The sequence below is a fragment of the Tachypleus tridentatus genome, chromosome 8 (assembly GCF_004210375.1).
Source record: "Tachypleus tridentatus isolate NWPU-2018 chromosome 8, ASM421037v1, whole genome shotgun sequence".
NCBI lineage: Eukaryota > Metazoa > Arthropoda > Merostomata > Xiphosura > Limulidae > Tachypleus > Tachypleus tridentatus.
The window spans coordinates 112,066,240-112,085,457 of record NC_134832.1 but is presented as its reverse complement, the minus strand read 5'-3'; the positions used below and the strand labels follow the sequence as shown (position 1 = coordinate 112,085,457).

Genomic DNA, 19,218 nt, shown 5'->3' with positions numbered 1-19,218 from the left:
TTGCATAAAATTAGAGACTAAAATAATTATATCGAAGTTAGTGATGGGATAGAATACATTTTGGTGAGAAACACATAACGCTCAAGCCTAAAACCAGTTCATGGTTTGAAGTAAGTAATAGTACATTTTCTATATTAGTCATTATAGATTTACAAGATTCAGTTGAATTATACACAACTTCATGTTTACTTTCTCAAAGTGACAATTCGTTATACAGAAGTTTAAAACACAAACTTGGCAGAGCGGAAATGGCAGATATTTTTTGGTTTACATCCACTATGCTATCAAATGCAATGAGTTACTATGCTCACTACTTATAATGGACCACTTCACACTGAAATTGCATCTTAATTTAATGGTACGCTACTACAAAAAAGTTTTCAGATGAAAAAAACTGCCATGTGCAGTAATGTTCCACTTCTTTCTTTTTTCAACCTTGCATATTATACTGGTTAACAAGTGTTGCAGCAAAAAATAAAATATTTATAAAATATTGTCGTGTTAACTAGAAGCCTACAAGTTCACCCAAGTTCACTTCAATATTAATAATCTTTTTTTTCTTTTGTTACGAAATAATAGCTAGTTTATAAACTACGTTTCAGCTGCAAATCTGCTGCCATCTCAAGAAGTCCTAAGAAAAACTTTGATGACAATGGCTAGATATTCTTCTTACAAAAGCTACTATGCATTTCACAGGTTCGTCCACTCACTTCCATTGAGCAATTATTATTTAAATAATTTAAAGAGAGAAATCACCTAGTTTTGGTGACTTATGTAAGGTCGCTAGTTTTATCAGACAAGTTGACACAGAAGGCTTGTGTTATCATTATCTCTTTTAGGCATATATGCCCCATTATTTTATTATCATTCCGTCTAATTGTATGGTTTTTCTTCTTTGATATGACGACAAAAAATGTGTATTACACAATCTTGGATGTCTATTATGATATTATACTCTCATTGTTTTTCTAATGCACTGGAGTTCACATTTATTCATTAGATATTTTGTAAATAATGTTGTTGGTCTTTCTTAGATTTTTAAGTGCATTAGATGTACTAATACAATCATATCTTGTCACTTCTGAATATCACTGTCCAGTTGCGGGACAGAGATATTTGCTTGAACCTGGAAGCGAGATATAACAAATGTTTCGAGTGTGTGTATGAGGGAGGGAGGGAATGTAGGACCCAGAAGGACAGGTACTAAGCTAGTTCCCTTGGTCATCCACTTTAATTTTATATTTTAGAATGAATGATGATTATGTGATATTATAATTTCAAAAGGTATAGCATTGGAAAAATTTTCTAGTACTTGTAAATTTAGTTCATGATTATATCTTTTCAGAAATGCTACTGAACAACTAAAGAACAAAATGGTTATAACAACATACGCGAAGAAGAATGACAGAGAAGTCTCAACTAGATTTATCTTTATCTGTCACTAGATGGGACTAAAGTCGTGTTTCAAGTATTTCAAGGAAACTCTTGATTACGTGAACCTGAAAGCTGTAAACATGCAGCCACAGAGTAATCTTGTTGCCACGATACTTCAAAGTTTCCATGCAGGTTTGTATAAGTGAGGTGTTGTGAACAGTTTTCAAAATGTTAAAAGAATAAAGACAAATGTCTCACAAATTAACTGCCACATGAATTTATTCCTGCACACTGCACAGTATAAAAGATGGTCATTATACTTGACAAGGTTACTAATAACTTTCATTGCATGAATTACGTTTTCAAATATTAATAAAATTAGTAATTACCCTTGACAAGTTTATATCTACTGAAAAACTGTTCATGTTGTTTGATAAAAGTAATTAAAATGTCTTTGCGAACTTTTGAAAATTACACATCAATACAATGTAACACATGATTATTCATACTTTTCATTGAAGTAAAATTCATTTAGTCCTCTAGTCTACATTTTCCCAAACGTAGACCTTCCTTGTAATAATCTGTTTATGAATTCTTTCATAAGCTATTCTATATTTATCTTGTCGACCTCATCTTTGTGAGTGTGACAAACTACCACATGGTTGAGACTGCACTGAGACATAGTTGACCTTAACCACGTCTTCAACCGTCTTAATACAGAAAAACTGCGTTCACATTCGCAGCTGGATAATGGACATACAAGCAAAATGTTCATGAGAAGAAACACTTCACTAAACATCTGCTGGCTTGTTTCATGCATTTTACAGTAATCATCCTTCGCGCCTTTCAGAGGTACTGCTTTTGTTGTTCCTTTGAACATGAGCAATTGAAATTCGAGCCGTTGTGCAGAGGTTTCTTGATAGAGGTTTATAACCGAGTCGTCAATCTTGCCAGATGTGATCATGTTCTCAAGTGCCAGATATTGCCTCAAGTCATTGTTGTCTGCATTGAATATAGTGGTCAGATGTTCTATGACTGTGTCCACAATTTCAAAATATTGGCTTCTGTAGCAATCTCTAGCTGTTGCAGAATGTGAGCTGAGCCATCACCTGTGATCCTTCTGGAGGGTCTGCGTATGCGTGGTAGTTCAACAGGAACCAGATCTAGGGAATTTACCTTTTTCTCAGCTTCACCAAATATCTTGTTGTAATTTTCCTCTGTTCGCAATACCCGCAATTGCCCAACTGTCACTGCAGATGCTTCAACCATGCCAGATACTGTCGCTGATTTTGCTTGGAATGCACGGTTTAGTTCCTCTAATGCAGCTAATGGATGCTGAGCTATCAACAATCCTAAAACTGTCTTTCTTTTGTCAAATCTGTTCAGCAGATTTCAGCATCTCGTGCTTTCACAGCTACATCTCATTTTTCATTTGCTAATTCAGAAAAAGAATCAACAATGTCACTGTAGTGATCATTAGCATATGTAATTGCAGATAGGCGGCACAACCAGCGTGTTGGACACAGTGGGCGGATGTATTTAATTGGACCATTGTGGCTGTCTGGCGATACAATATTTTCAAAGATTGTCTTGTATTTGCCTGACCTCTGAAGCAAAACACCAAGTAACTGGCTTGCACAACTGTCTAATATCGGAAAGTTTCAAACGCTTGCTTGTCATAATTGGAATCTGTTTCCCAGATGACTCAACAGGCTAAAATACAGTCTTTATTGAAAAACTCTAACGTACAACGAACGAAGATAGAACAGAATGGAAGTAGGACTGAACTGTACAATGTATTTAAGTCGAACACGCGAACCACACAGTAACTGCCGAGCCGACTGACCGCCTGGGCATCGCTGGGACAATAATGTGTGCTAGTTACAACACAAGTAATTGCAAGTTTCTCGAAAAATACTTAAACAATCACAAGTATATTATATTCCTGTTAAAGCTCATCAAAAGGCAAACACGTTGTGATATAATGTCAATAAGCACGTCTATTAAATAAAAACACCTAAACAAAAACTAGCAATACAATTCGAGTAGAGGCTTCAGGCCATTGAAATCGCTCCTTTAGTGTTCTAATTATACAAGAAATACAATATTTTTACTATCTATGATTAGAGAATATATTGTTCTTTACCATAAAGCACCAGAACTTTATTAGAGGGCTGTGACAATCTGAAATTTCATGGATTAATGAGGGCCACAAACACAGATCTAATGAGCCCTGTTGTAAAATCGAGGCTCAGACTAAAGGGAGCGGAGGGGGGTGATGTAGGGCGTGTCTCGAGCGGCCCGAACCTGTCGTTAACTGTACACAAAACGTACACTATGGTCAGCGGCCTCGGCAGCTAAGGAGAGTAAGGCGTTCGACAATAAAACCGGCTAGACATGCATAAGAACAAATGGCGTAGGAAAACCGCAAAATATATAAACATAAGATTGATGCAGCTACAAGCTACAAATGGCCTGCCAGATCTAGATCACAGGAGTTTACGCTTGGGAGTAATATTTTTGAATTTCATGCTCTGTTCAATCTGTTGTGATGAAAATTTTACTTAATCTTACATTACGTTAAAGACGTAGATTCTGTGATAGTACTTGCAAGCCTTTCATGTATACTTAGGCCTACTGACTGATACTTACGAACTATCACTTAGATCGAAAAGCTTAGAACCACGCCTATATTAAAGATGTACATTTCGGCGATTGAAAAAGCCTACATCTAGGCCTAATTATGTAATTCGATTGGTAAGAACACGAGAATCACAAGAACAAACACACAATTTGTAGGCTTGTGATGCAATAAAACAATTCAACTGACAAAACTGTAGAAGGGGCTGATTGTACCCCCCACCTAAAATCAAGGGGGTGTATTTCCCCATCCCCCCAGGACCTGCGCCCCTGGTTGAAGCTAATCTTTATGAACGACGAGTCTCTCTTTTGTTAGTCAGGAGGAATAATTTATTCATTAGGGTTAAAGTTCATAAAAAAGCTGTGACAGTACATGGAGGTTAGAATGACTAATTAAATATCGAAAGAAAACTAATGAACTTACAGTAGTATTCATGAAAGACCGAAGACCGTAAAGCATGTTTTCGATCTGGTTAGAATAACAAAAGTTTGTAACACAGATGATTTGATTTGGTTAGGCTAAAGCTGGGAAATTTGGAGAAGAAGTTTTTGTTTTATTTCGAAAATGCTTTGATCATTTGTTTTCGTGTTCTCGCGTAAAGTTTATTTATCTGCCGTGCATCATTTTTAACTGACAGACTAATGGGAAGGCAGCTAGTCAACAGTACCAACCGATATCTATTGAGCTAATCTCGTCTTACTGAATAGTGAGATTTTACCATCACCTTGATTATGCATCCACGGCCTAAATATTCAGAGTGTGATCCACAGCCAAGTGTGCTTGCCACTATGCAACAGTTAGCGTCTGTACATATGAATAGGTATAAAACTAATCATAAGTGCATTTATTTTTGTTTGAAATAAAAATAGTTTGACTTTAAAATGTGTAACAATACGAGAAGTTGTTCTTCAAGAAACTTCTGGTCATCATGTACAGTACTGGGTAAAAGTTTTAGGACAAGAGAACATTTTGTCATTATTTCTATTTTATGGTGCTAATTCTTCCATGCTATTATTACATGCAAATTTCAACACTATTATAACGCTTCACAGATCTCTGTTGACAACTGAATGAGCTAGGGTGAAAATACTTATCGTTTTTTAGAATTCCTGTATACTTGTGCCAAGGCAATATCATAGGGGTTGTACTTAGATGAGCCTACTGATCAAATGTAGGGTCTGAGAAACTGTCATGGTAGCCCATGCAGTGTCTTAATTATATAGAAACAAGTTAGCAAGGAGCTAGCATATATCTGTATTTACTATAAGAAATCAATTTCATAGCACTCCATAAATAAACCTTGATAAAAACAATGGTTAACACTATGTATTAAGTTTTGTTGTCATATTACGGCTCAAATAACATAAAGAAAGTTCACATAAAAGCTTTAAGTGATCATGGTTAGACTCTCCGACAAATTGTTGTAGACTTGAAATCTTCCTCAAGCACTGCCAAGTACACCCTAGATCGTAAGATCGAGACAGGCGAATTTAAAAATAAGAAAGGAAGAAGCAAAACACCTAAACTCAATGGTACTGATGTTAAGTATCTTAGTATCTTAGTTTACGCTGTCTTCAGGACAGAAGGAAAACTGTCGCTGATCTCAAGCATGAGATAAACGACTATGCACCAAATAACAGAAAAATGTCCAGATCTACAGAATCAAGAAGACTCAAAGAGAACAGAATATTTGGTTATGTAGTAGTTAAAAAACTTTACTTCGATCTCAAAATATTGTCAAAAGACAAATTTGCTAAAAAAGTACAAAAAGTAGACTGTTGATTGGAAAAGGGTATCATGGACGCATGAGTCCAAGTTTGAAATATTTGATTAAAAGCGTCGGTTGCACATATATTGGTAGAAATGGGAAAGATATTTACCTCAATTCTTAGCATATACCATGAAGATTGGAAGAAGCAGTGTAATAGTTTTGAGGAATATATTTGTAAAATATATGTAATAATGAACCAGCTCAATTACTATCAGATAATGATCTGTCCTGGTACACACAGTGCTTTGTGTCTTATTGGTAAAGATTTCTACAACCAAGTTGATAATGACTCCAAAATCGCATCCAATCTATGCAGAAATTACTTTGGTAAGTTGGTTGGCTGTTTTCTGAATTTCGCGCAAAACTACACGAGAGCTATCTGCGTTAGCTATTTCTAATTTAACAGTGTAAGACTAGAGGGAAGGCAGTTAGTCATCAACAACCACCACCAACTCTTGGGCTACTCTTTTACTAACGTATAGTGGGTTGGACCGAACGTTATAAAGCCCCCACGGCTGAAAGGGTGGTCATGTTTGGTATGACTAGGATTCGAACCCGGGAACTTCAGATTACTAGTTGAGCGCCCTAACCATCTGGCCATGTTGGGCCTTACTTAGTTAAAAAAGAAGCTGTCTCCTACACAGCCCCGATCTCAGCTCAATTAAACAGATCTGAGCTTTGATAGATCAAAAATTTGGCAAATCAAAAGTTACTTTTAAAGACATTTTTTTTGGAATTGTAATAGAGATACCTGGAATAAAATACCAATGGATACTTTGATAAAGTACGTTGTAACAATTCCTGAAAAAAATGTTTTCAGTTATTAAAGCAAAAGGAAGGCACAAAAAATATTAACTGTTTGATGAACTCGATCACTTCCACAGCTTGTGTGTGTATGTTTCTTATAGCAAAGCCACATCGAGTTATCTACTGTGTCCATAGAGGGAAGTGGAACTTCTGATTTTAGCGTTGTAAATTCGAAGACTAATCGCTGTGCCAGCGGGGGGCCACTTCCTCCGAGTTTCTATTAAACTAAATAAAAGATTAATAAAATATTTTGTTTCACCTGTGGTTTATTTTCAATTTTTATTTGTAAGTAATCTGAAATCTAATTTAGAACATTATCCTCACGGATTTGCACAGTTCTGTATATATATATATACTAATTTTTATAAAAGAATGAGGTTTCGAGAATTAGTCGTATATTTCAATGGAATTTAATAAAAACGTTTTTGTTTTCAACTTAAAAATATTTATTCTTTCGCTTCTTCTTTGTGGGTATTTGGGTATGTTGGATTTTAGATACTCAGGAGGGTGAGGTGCAAAAGACCTCTTCCTCCATCCCTAACTTTCATTTCAGCTACTACTATGTTGTAGTTGTAGTGCTTTAGGACTAGAGTAGCCTACAGTACTCCGGCCCTTTTCAGGGCAATGTTCACAAATTGTCTTGATTTGCCCTTTTTTATTTTTTTTTTTTCCGTTATTACTTTTATTTTATTTTTTACTTTGCCTTTTATTTATTTATTTATTATTATTTAAAAAGAAAAGAAAATCTATGAATATTATACTAATTCTAAACGTCTAGTGCATGGTGTCCAGCTTGATTTATATTTCTTAAATATATATTCATAGGAGAGAGGTACTTAGGACGATGTTCATCATGTACATAGATCACACAATAAATCATTTTGTGCCAATTTTTATTGAAATAATTTAGTACATTACGCAAGAGTCTATCGGATACTGTCTCTAAGTTTGCATACTTGTGCATAAATGTGATGAAGTACTGCAGGGTACTTTATAAGCTGAGGTTATGATTGAATTTTGTATTTTTTGGGGTTTATGTAATTGTTTTTGTGTTATGTTTAACCAGACTGGACATACGTATTCTATAATGGGTCTAAAGTATGTTTTGTAGATTTTTATTATATTATCAGGTGATGTTCCTTGGGTTTTACCCGATAGGCTTCTTGCATAATTTGAATATTTATTGTCAAGTTTTGTGTTTGTTTTTGAATTTCGCGCAAAGCTACACGAGGGATACGTGTGCTAGCCGTCAATACATTAGCGGTGTAAGATTAGAAGGAAGGCAGCTAGTCATCACCACCCACCGCCAACTCTTAGGCTACTCTTTTATCAAAAGCTCCCCGCTAGTTCAGTGGTAAGTCTACGGCTTTACAATGCTAAAATCAGGGGTTCGTTTCCCGTCGATGGACTCAACAGATAGCTTGATGTTGCTTGGCGATAAAAAAACACACTTTTACCAAATAATAGTGGGATTCACCATTACTGTATAACATCCCCACGGCTGAAAGGGCGAACATATTTGGTGTGACGTTGATTCGAATTCGCGACCTTCGGATTACGAGTCTGGTTCCTTAAATCACCTGGCCATAACGGGCCTCGTATTCACGAGAGTCTCAAGAATCAATCTTTTAGTCTAGTCTTTCATTCTTTGTTACCTGGAACCTTATAAAACCTAATTCAAATAATGTCTGTTGATACTAGAAACAAAAAAGGTGTTCTTGTTCTTATAATATTCTTTAATTGAAATTAGAAATGTTAATTTATTAAGTTAACACGACCAGAGCAAATACAAGAGCCTTGGTTAATTATTGTACGCAACTCTCTTTCTATTCCTGTTTTTAAGGGACGAGACGCACTCTGCAGATCTGTTATTAAGCAGATTTTTTATAGTTTTTATTTTTTAAAGAACTTATTTTTTTTCAATCTTCACTTTGAATTCCTTTGAAACGAGCAGTTTAATAAAATTAGTAAAAAACGAATAAAAGCTTCCTGGCTCTAATGTCTTTTTTTTTTATAAACAACTCTTGAATAAACTTAGATTTGTCAATGTTTAAACTTTCAAAAGCAAAAGTATATATCTATATATAATTTTTTTTTGAAAATCGATTTCGGACTCGTTCCTAAGTGACACTCAAATTAAACAATGAATGTCAAGCTTTGAAACCATAAATAGTGTGGTTTTTATGTGTCTTAGGACTATTTAACGGAAAATTAATGTTATGAATATGTTTGACAGTTTAGCATTAAAAAATCCACTTATAAATTGGAAGTGACTCATTACGCTTTACGAAGCTCTTACTGATAAGAAATTCGCGATCCACAGTGGCACAGCGGTATATCTGCAGACTTACAACGCTTGAAACCGGGTTTCGATAGCCTTGGTGGGCCAAGTATAGGTAACTGTGTAACTTCGTGCTTAACTTCAAACAAAAAACTCAGAACCTGATTTTAGATATTCATAATTGATTTACAAAATTAGTAACACTTTTTGCTCGTGTTCACAACAGTAATGTTGTTGGATGTACACATCACAATTCCTGGTGAAATATACTGCTGAAGGCGTAGCGAGGTCAGTTGTTTGGAGTTCCTGACTTCAAATCACAAGAGTCAAGGTATGTAGCTGGACACAATTCACATTTTTAGCCATGAGATCATTATAAGTATTGCAGTTAATCCTGTTATTCAGTCAAAATTAGCTTTTTGGCAGCAAGTGTTACTAACTGGTTGTCTTCTATCTAGTCAATAATTCTCTATCAGAAATGAGGAGTAACTATGCTTGAATTTGTCGAATATCTCGTAATGTTTGTAAACATTAGCAATCAGAAAACTAATCAGGCTGAAAATACTATACACCTAACTACTGAAATAAATCTGACCGTATACTACATTTTCAAAATGATTCTTTCAGGTACTAGAAATACCACACCTTCATTTATAATTGATATATCTAATTTTTGATGAAGAACTGGGAGTGGTTCAGTGAATAATGTAGCAGTTAGCGAATCGTAGCTCCAGGTTCGCGATTTTTTTTGTTTGTTTTGAATCTCGAGTAAAGCTACTCGAGGGCTATCTGCGCTAGCCGTCCTTAATTTAACAGTGTAAGACTAGAGGGAAGGCAGCTAGTCATCACCACCCACCGCCAAATCTTGGGCTACTCTCTTACCAACGAATAGTGGGATTGACCGTCCCGTTATAACGCCCCCGGCTGAAAGATCGAACATGTTTGGTGCGACGGGGAATTGAACCCGCGACCCTCAGATTACGACTCGAGTGCCTTAATAACCTGGCCATGCCGGGCCATCCAGGTTCGCGACATGATACTACTAAACATTTTGAGTTGTGAGTGCGTTATAAAAGCGACAACCAATCCCGTTGTCTGGCTCAGAGAGACGGATGAAGAATTTAAGAGGACAGTTCCGACTGGCTGGTTGTCCTTTTTTTCATAAGTATTTGAAATTCATTTCACTATACATGAATATTAGATGTCTCTGACCTGGCCGTCGGTCCACGTTCACATAAAGTTGTTTAAATAATTCAGAGATATATATTCACAAGGGCTGTCTGCTTTACTCCAATCGAATAGTAAAATTTGAACGTCTTTTTTATAACTCGCGAACAACTTTAAAGTGCGGAGCGACGTTTTGTGGCAACGAGACTCGAATCTTTAACAGTCGATTTCCCACTAAACCATTCACGTCGAGTATACTAAACTGCTTAAAGGAACAAGTACGTTTTCTTATATAATTTATCTCGGTGTTCCAATTGTGATAATATTTTTATTTTTTTAGGTAGCTTGCCTCATTTCAGTTCCATCTGCATCCATTTTGTAATATGTGATGAATGGTAAAACATGGAGAAATATTTTTTTATAAATGACCAATATCACCAAAACTGTTATCCCATATGAAACAATACTTTAAACAGTTTACATGCGTTTATTCAAAGAATGTTTGAAACATTCAATATCTAGTGTGATCTCCACGGGCTGTAACACACTCCTCACACCGATGTGGCACAATTCGAATCAGTCTATCGATGTTATCTTGGGGTATGGCAGCCCATTCGTCTACCAGGGCTTGTCGGAGTTCCTGTACATTCTGAGGAGGGTGTTAGCGTTCACTGAAACGCCTCAACAACATACCCCAACAATTTTTAATCGGGTTTAAATCCGGAGATTTGGCGGGCCGCACAAAAGTCTCTATTCCTTCCTCGTCAAGGAAGTCCATACACAGTCTGGCGACGTGTGCTCGTGTGTTAATCTGCATGAAAATGAACCCATCGCCGACAGCATCGGCAAAAGGCTTCACAATGGATTCTAAAATTTCGTCTCTATATATCGTTGTGCGCTCAGAGCACCCCTGTCAAGTATGAGTAAGTCCGTGCGGCCACCCAAGCATATGCCTGTCCAAACCATTACAGAACCTTCTCAATATGCGACGACTTGCACAGTGTTACAGGCAAAAAATCGCTCTCCTCGGCGTCTACACATTCTCGCATGCCTATCATCACGATACACAGTGAACCTGTTCTTGTCTGTCTGCAGTACGGTGGCCCATTGACGAAGTTCCCAGTCCAGGTGCTGACGAGCAAACTCCAACCTGGCTGCATGGTGAGGCGCTGTTAGAATAACGCCTCTTGCAGGCCGTCTGGCTCTAAGGTGTCCTTCGTACAGACGATTGCAAAATGTTTAGGTCAACACACGGGTTCCAGTGGAATGCTGAAGATCATTTCGCAGTAACAGAGCCGTAGCTAATCTGTCCCGCAAAGGGATAGTCACGATGTAGTGGTCCTCTCTGGCTCTTGTGCAGCGATGACGGCCTTTACCTGGTCTCCTGCCATAAGAGTTCGTCTTCTGGTAGTGTTGCCAAAGTCGATTGATGACGCTTGGTGACACACCGACGCGCTGTGCCACCCTCCTTTAGGTCTGCCCATCCTCCAGCATCAGGACCGCCCTGGCTACCTCGTTGTCTGTCAAATGGCGCCTGACTACTTGGGTACACAAGATGAAGGTACACATGACAAAACGACCAGCAAAAGATCTATGTTGGTGTTTGTTTCGAGAATTAATGAGGAATGCATAGTTTCACGTAACAGTCTTATATAGGGTACCTTTAGTTGTATTCTCCTTGAGTGAAGTGAGTTTCGTTTGAGTTGCTTCAAACTTCACTCGCAAACTTAGAAAATACACTTGTAGACGAACAAATATGTTTTTTATACATAAATTTAGTTATGACAAAATATGCTAAAATATGTACTTGTTCCTTTAATTTTTTGTGCAGTATAATTATATTCAACAAAATATGTTAAATAATGTTGAAACTTTCAGTACATTCGTTTATAAATTTTAGGATATCAAGAGAAAAAAACCAGTTTTGAGTTGCAACTCTTTGTAAAGATGAATACTACCGACACTGAAAATCAACTTATGTAGTTTGTCATGAGAAGCTGTATGTACGTATAGGAATCGTTTAGTCGGAACATAGACAAGCAAACTAGTTCCTGTACAAAATCATCAATATCACTAGACTTACCGACAGTTTTATTTTTTGTTTGCGCTACTCCTGCATAAAGACAAATGTTTGGTTGTAACAGGATAACGAGAAAGATGGTTCAACATCCTGTTTAAAGTTTCGTATTTCATGTCTCGTAAGAGCCACAACTTCATTGTTTCTGTTGAACCTGAATTAAATGTATATTGTAAATTTGGAGTTTAAATTCGTCAGTTTGTGGAAAAGTAAACAAAACATTGAACAAGCAGGGTGTACATCCAAGTACGGAAGTAAACTATTCTGACAAATGCTTTTTATTATCTTTATTTCAATCTTAATTAAAGTATATGTCAGTTTGAAGGACAGGACATCGTACGTATGTAATGATAGAATACTATGGAGATGTGATATAATATTATACAAGAGAGTGTAACTAAACAGACAAAGTGTACGGTAGAAAAATATTAGACTAAAAGGGTCGAAGTTAATTCTAACTGCCAAGTTTCGTAAGTTATTTAGGAACATCACCACACATCATCGTATTTGTTGTTTTGTAAAGTATTTATTATAATACATATTCTGGTCTTACGTGAGTATTTGACAACATCAGTCTTTACATGCGTGGGGAGGAAGTGGCACAGCGTCTGTGGACTTACAACGTTAAAACCTGGTTTAGGTACTAGTAGTGAACAGAGCATAAATAGCTCATTGTGTAAAGTTTTGCTCAACTTCAAACAAACACTAAAGGGGAAACCATATTTTCATAAGAGGGAATAAAAATAAAGGCCCGGCATGGCCAGATGATTTAAGCACTCGACTCGCAGTTCGAGGGTTCAAATTCCTGTCGCACCAAACATGCTCGTCCATTCAGCCGTGGGGGTGTTATAATGTAAAGGTCAATCCCACTATTCGTTGGTAAAAAGAGTAACCCAAAAACTTAAAAAATATAAACTGCTGTGACATCTATGGTTAACATATCAAAACATTTTAGGAAAGGAAAATAAGAATTCAGTATGTCGCTAACAGAATATAAAAAAGTTATCAGAAGCTTCTAGAAAACTTATGAATCTCAGATAGTGTTTCATAAAAGCAGTCTTTTAGCTATACTTTATCAGATTGACTTTCCATAGACTAAGATGACATTAACATGAAGTATTAAATATAGCAAACTGCTTCTTATAGGATCAAAAAAAAAACTTGACGAAAATATTTCAAAAAATAAATGTAAAATATATTAACAGATATAGGAAATACCTTCAGCAACAAATACGTCATCATTTCTGCTAACTTATTTTAACTGTCGCTTTTGTGCATCAGAAAGCTTACCGTTTATCCTGTGTTCTGTATAATCGAAAGGAACAGCCTTTGCGTTATATAGCTCATATTTCTAAGATCAGTTCCATACATTTCCATTAGAAACGGCAACATTCGCAAATAAGTATTTTTTTTACTTTTCCATATAAAGTAATTTCTCAAACTGTTTCATGTGGTAACTCTAGCGTAACAAGACACTTCCATTTTCATCTTAGTCAAGAACATTCATTGGGCGAATTGCTTGTTTCTTTGGCATATTATCTTTTCTGTTTACTATTTTCGTTAAAATTCTTTGTACCTATGTTAGGAATGTAAAATGTTACAACGAATCTTGACTATAAGAAGAAGTTGGAAAATGAAATAAAGAAACTTAGATCACCTGAAAATTGTTTTTGACATGAAATCAGAATAACATATCTCAATGAATGTCAAACCAGATCTATAAAATAAAAATAAACGTAAAAACGACTTACAATAATAGAATGACATTCATTCGCGCATCATGTAAACAAAAACTGAATTGTCCCCCTTACGTATATTTGTGCATCAACCAATTACCTCTCTCCCAAAAAAAGTGCAAATAAATTTTAAATAAATGGTAAAAAGGTCAGAAAAGATGTGGCTAGGGGATTAATAACTGCCTGTGAAAACTATTTTTATACCAGCCCTCCTATGAAGTCAGAGAAGGATTTCTGAAACAACTGAGAAATGCTGCGTTAAATAATATATAGCCAATAATATGTGTTAAGAGGTGTTGCGTTAAATAATGCATAGCCAATAATATGTGCTAAGAGGTGTTGCGTTAAATAATACATAGCCAATAATATGTGTTAAGAGGTGTTGCGTTAAATAATACATAGTTAATAATATGTGCTAAGAGGCGTTGCATTAAATAATACATAGCCAGTAATATGTGCTAAGAGGTGTTGCGTTAAATAATACATGGCCAATAATATGTGCTAAGAGGTGTTGCGTTAAATATTACATGGCCAATAATATGTGCTAAGAGGTGTTGCGTTAAATAATGCATAGTTAATAATATGTGCTAAAAGGTGTTGCGTTTAATAATACATAGCCAGTAATATGTGCTAAGAGGTGTTGCGTTAAATAATACATAGCCAATGATATGCACTAAGAGGTGTTGCGTTAAATAATACATGGCCAATCATATATACTAAGAGGTGTTGCGTTAAATAATACATGGCCAATGATATGCACTAAAACTATTCATACGATTCACAAATGAAAGGAAAATATCGAGTAAAAAGTTTCGTTTACAACTCAGTTTATTACAGTTACTGACCGTTTCAGTGGAGTATAGACCTATATGACAACATAATTACATGTACTGAAAATAAACCATAGGAGAATAAAATGAGCCGAAACTACTTCATAGAAATATAAAATTAACTAAAAAAATAATTCATAGAAAAATAAACTTACCGTTCATTCTCGTTAAAAACCGGAAACTTTGGAGAAAGACTTAATTTGATTAAAATGGTATTAAAAACATTTCTTTTCGAGGAACCGTTGTCCCACCAGAAAGTTCTCCAGTAGATTCACATACTTACAACACTAAATTCTGACGTTCAATTTCTCACAGTGGACACAGATGTGGTTTTAATGTTTAAAAACCACAGACTCATCAGAAACTTTCGTGGACCACAATACACCTCTAAAATGTAATGTACCAAGTAGAGACATCTATTGGCAATTACTTCAAACTCTGGCTAAATGTTATAAAGAGTTACTTATTTAGAACAGTTAAAGCTCTCTCTGGTAATCTGGGGTGTCACCACACTACATATGTTAGTCTGAAAACAAAAAATAGAGACAACACTCTACTAAAATGCTAATGAAGTGCTCTAAACTCAATTCATTTACTGTGACTAGATAAATAAAATGTAATTATATTGTAGTTCCTTGTTTGATATTTAAACCTCTAGAGAACACTTAAAATGAAGGTTCCAGTCACTGATAATTTAGTGGCTTTCTTTTAAGCGACAGTGAAAATGTGACTTGTTCCTTACCTTTAGGACCTAGTTTATTATTATTATTATTAGTTTTTAAATATGTAACATTATTATATCTTCCCTACCAAAAGAGAATACATGACCAGGTAGTTTAGGCGCTTGACTCACTTTCTAAAGGTTGGGTGTTCAACTCCCTGTCAGAGAAAATACTCGCCCCCTTTCAGCCATGGGGTTGATATAATTAATCAGACAAACCCACTATTCGTTGGAAAGAGTACTCCAAGAATTGGCGGTGGGTGGTGATAACTAGCTGTCTTCCATTTTGTCTATCATCCTAAATTAGAGATGGTTAGTGCGAATAGCCTTCCTGTAGCTTTACGCGAACTTCAAAACAAATTATCCAACAACGACCAATTTATTATAAAAACACCTATCTATAAATAATTACATACGATCATTACACGTTTACTGATGAATGGTGCAGCTCCATATAGAAAAAGGCCAGAAGTTTGTAATACTAGTAAATACGAAATTTTAGTATAGTCACTTTAATTTCATGTTTTCTAAATGAAGTATAATTAAGTTCTATAATTTTGTTTATTAACTAATTATTTTCTTAGAAACAATGTCTGGTGGTATGCTGTTGTAAATATTTACAAAACTAAGAAAACACTTGATATGTTTAAGATTCAGGAGAATTAGGTTTGCGAGTCCAAACTATATATCTAAAACATTTACTTGTGTTGAAATACAGTTACGACAGAAAGTGTTCGTAACCCTGCGTCCCGAGTGGTTTTTTGCTCATAACTTAAAAAGAATCAGAGTAGGCTAATAGAAGTATAGTGTATTATAAATATTACGCTAACACACATTTACATAAATTTGTATGTAAATTAAACGACAAATAAACTGTTTATAAACAAATAACCAAAAATAGGAGGGGCAGAAAATGTTCGTACAGTTCAGAATGTGTGAAAAAACTGACATTCCCGTAAAGTTTATTTTAGTTTGGCGAATACACTACGTTATACCATTCCAAAACTAGACACTGGATTCATAATTATTGGAATTTAGCCAGCAAAAAATTTACTTCCGGCAATTTAGCGCCGTCTCTGTCATTAACTGCTTGGTCATCATGGCGAACAGGAAACAACTGTCCAGTGATTTAAAAAACCGAATTATTGTAAAATACAAGTCTTTTGTGTTTCTTTTCGGTATTGCTACACAACTTAATGTGCCGAAATCTACTGTTCAAAGCATAATTGCCAAGTTTAAGCTTACAGGATCAACTCCTAACTTCCCTCGTTCCGGATTTCTTTGTTTGTTTGTTTCGAATTTCGCACAAAGCTACTCGAGGGCTATCTGTGCTAGCCGTCATTAATTTAGCAGTGTAAGACTAGAGGGAAGGCAGCTAGTCATCACCACCCACCGCCAACTCTTGGGCTACTCTTTTACCAACGAATAGTGGGATTGACCGTTACATTATAACGCCCCCATGGCTGAAAGGGCGAGCATGTTTGGTGCGACCGGGATTCGAACCCGCAATTCTCAGATTACGAGTCAAACGCCTTAGCATGTTTGGCCATGCCGGGCCCATGGAGGTATGTGCGGAGCCCACCGAGGGGAATCGAACCCCTGATTTTAACGTTGTAAATCCGTAAACTTACCGTTATACTACTATAGGGACTGGCATTTAATCGCTCAGAACAAGACGTTATATCATAAGTTATTTGATAAATGAAAACCTTGAGTTTATATTGGTTATATTTAATATATAATTAAACTCAAGATAAAATTATTAACGAATTATGAAAGAAAGGATGTGATAGGTGGTGTGGTAGGAATGGTCTTATTTTCTATTCGATAACTCTGTTATCAAACAAACTTGAAGACTAAAATAAATATGGTTTGTGTGAGCAATGTCGATTTTATAAAGAGCAAGTTACGTGTAATTTCTTATATTTTCAAGGGGTGGTAGATAAAATAGGGATAATGACATGCTAAGAGAAAATGTGTCATGTGTGTCTCTCTAGGGAAAATTCAGGATTTAAAAAAATATTGACTTCTAGAATTAAAAACGTAAAACTTATATAGTATAAAAATATGGGTTATTAGTTAGCATTTTATGCTATTACAGTTGCAATAATATAAAGAAAAGTTGTGTAATAAAAATTTTGAGTATGAAAAACTGAAACTTTGTGTCATGCGCAGTAAAAAATACTCAAGCGAATTAAAAAGTATTTTTAATGTGGTAAACATATTTTACCCACTTCTATTTGCTGGAATCTATAAGCCATGTACTAGTTTTTACCATGAATTATAAGTAAGAATGGGTCAAATGTGTAATATGCGCAATACAAAGCAAAATCTCAAACACTATAAAAAGCATGTATACAAAACTTTATAAGCACAGAGTGTTGAGTGGTCAACAGACCATCTGCACAGTAACAAGTTACCAAAGTACTTGAGAAAGTCGGTAGAGTAAAAGTAAACATTTCTCAAAACCAAAATTTGTTAGTATTTCAATCTGACTGAGTAACATTATTGAAAAGACATAGCTCTCTCCTGCCTTCACCTTATACAAATGTAAATACACACGATTGGCTAAGACTTCTTTTTCTTCGTTTTACTTATAACATTTGTAATAACAATGACAATTTTAATTTGCAACGCTACTAAAGAGCTGACAATACACAAGTAGCCATATTCTATGATTACCAACATAATTTGTGAATTTCCAAGTAATAACGCCCGCCCTCATATCACGTGCGTGTGCAAGATTGGTTATGCGCACGTGCTTCATGATCAGCCTGTAGTTGTATCAACGAGATAAAAAAATAAAACATAAAAGTAGACTACCTATATCTAGGTTCTAATTAACGTCTTATGTTGATAACTTGAAAATTATTTGTCCCAGGGAAGACATCAATACTACAAAAATAGAGTTAAGGTTAGAAGTAGTAACACTGAATATACGAACCCAGCTTTATCCATTAATCTAGCCAAAGAAAACATTGATACCTGAGCCACATGGAATAAAAAGTACAAAGATATCAATAAAAGCCAGAAAATGTCGAGAGATAGCTCTAAGAAAACCTACGAGAAAGATAAAGTGAGAACCTAGTCACTTTCAAGATTTAGAAACAAGAAAAGTTTCAAGAAGGACAGGCCTACAGCCTAGTCACTCTCGAAACTTAGCATAAAAAAAAACTATAAGACAAATGTAAAAAACTGTTAAATAATAAATTAGGTAGTAGGAGTGGAAACACCAAAACGTAAGGAAGCAAGGTAACAATGGGCGGGTTAATATTACAACACTTGACGGCTTTTGACAAGGTGCAACCTCAAAGTGGGTGTGGTCTTCATTCCTTCCATTCTAATTGCATGTTTTACTTTAAACTTTGATCCAATTTAATCGAATTTTACCATTTATTAACTTTTCTAAATACTCAATAAATTTTATAATTAAATTTTCTAAATACTCAATAAATTTTATAATTAAATTTTCTAAATACTCAATAAATTTTATAATTAAATTTTCTAATTACCAATCAGATTCCTATAATGTCTCCCATAAGCCAAGTATGACTATTGAAACTTCTAGTTTGAAGTCGGATATCAGACCCAACCCTCCTTATGATGTCACGCATGTTGTTATGGTTATGTAATTTGGCTACATACATGTATTTGTACTGGTTGCTAAAACAAAGCTTACAAAGGAGAAATATAGTTATATATACATCTTTCATTTAGTTTAAACAGTTTCAAAACACGAATAGTCACATCCACTTTGAGGTTGCGCCATATCAAAACAAACAATCGTTGTAATGTTATCCTACCCATTCCTAT

At 35.4% G+C, this 19,218-nt stretch overlaps 1 protein-coding gene and 1 long non-coding RNA gene across 6 annotated transcripts in view; one reads left to right on the top strand and one right to left on the bottom strand.

Annotated features, from left to right (window-relative positions):
• Positions 1–5,525, top strand: part of LOC143223222 (uncharacterized) — a 114,673-nt gene extending 109,148 nt beyond the window's left edge. Inside the window, exon 3 of the long non-coding RNA XR_013012758.1 lies at positions 1,346–5,525. This is a non-coding gene — a long non-coding RNA (uncharacterized LOC143223222). The remainder of the gene's footprint in view (positions 1–1,345) is intronic.
• The window catches only part of LOC143223218 (tyrosine-protein phosphatase 69D-like), a 337,627-nt gene that overhangs the window by 275,790 nt on the left and 42,619 nt on the right, over positions 1–19,218 (bottom strand). The gene's annotated exons all lie outside the window — the stretch shown is intronic.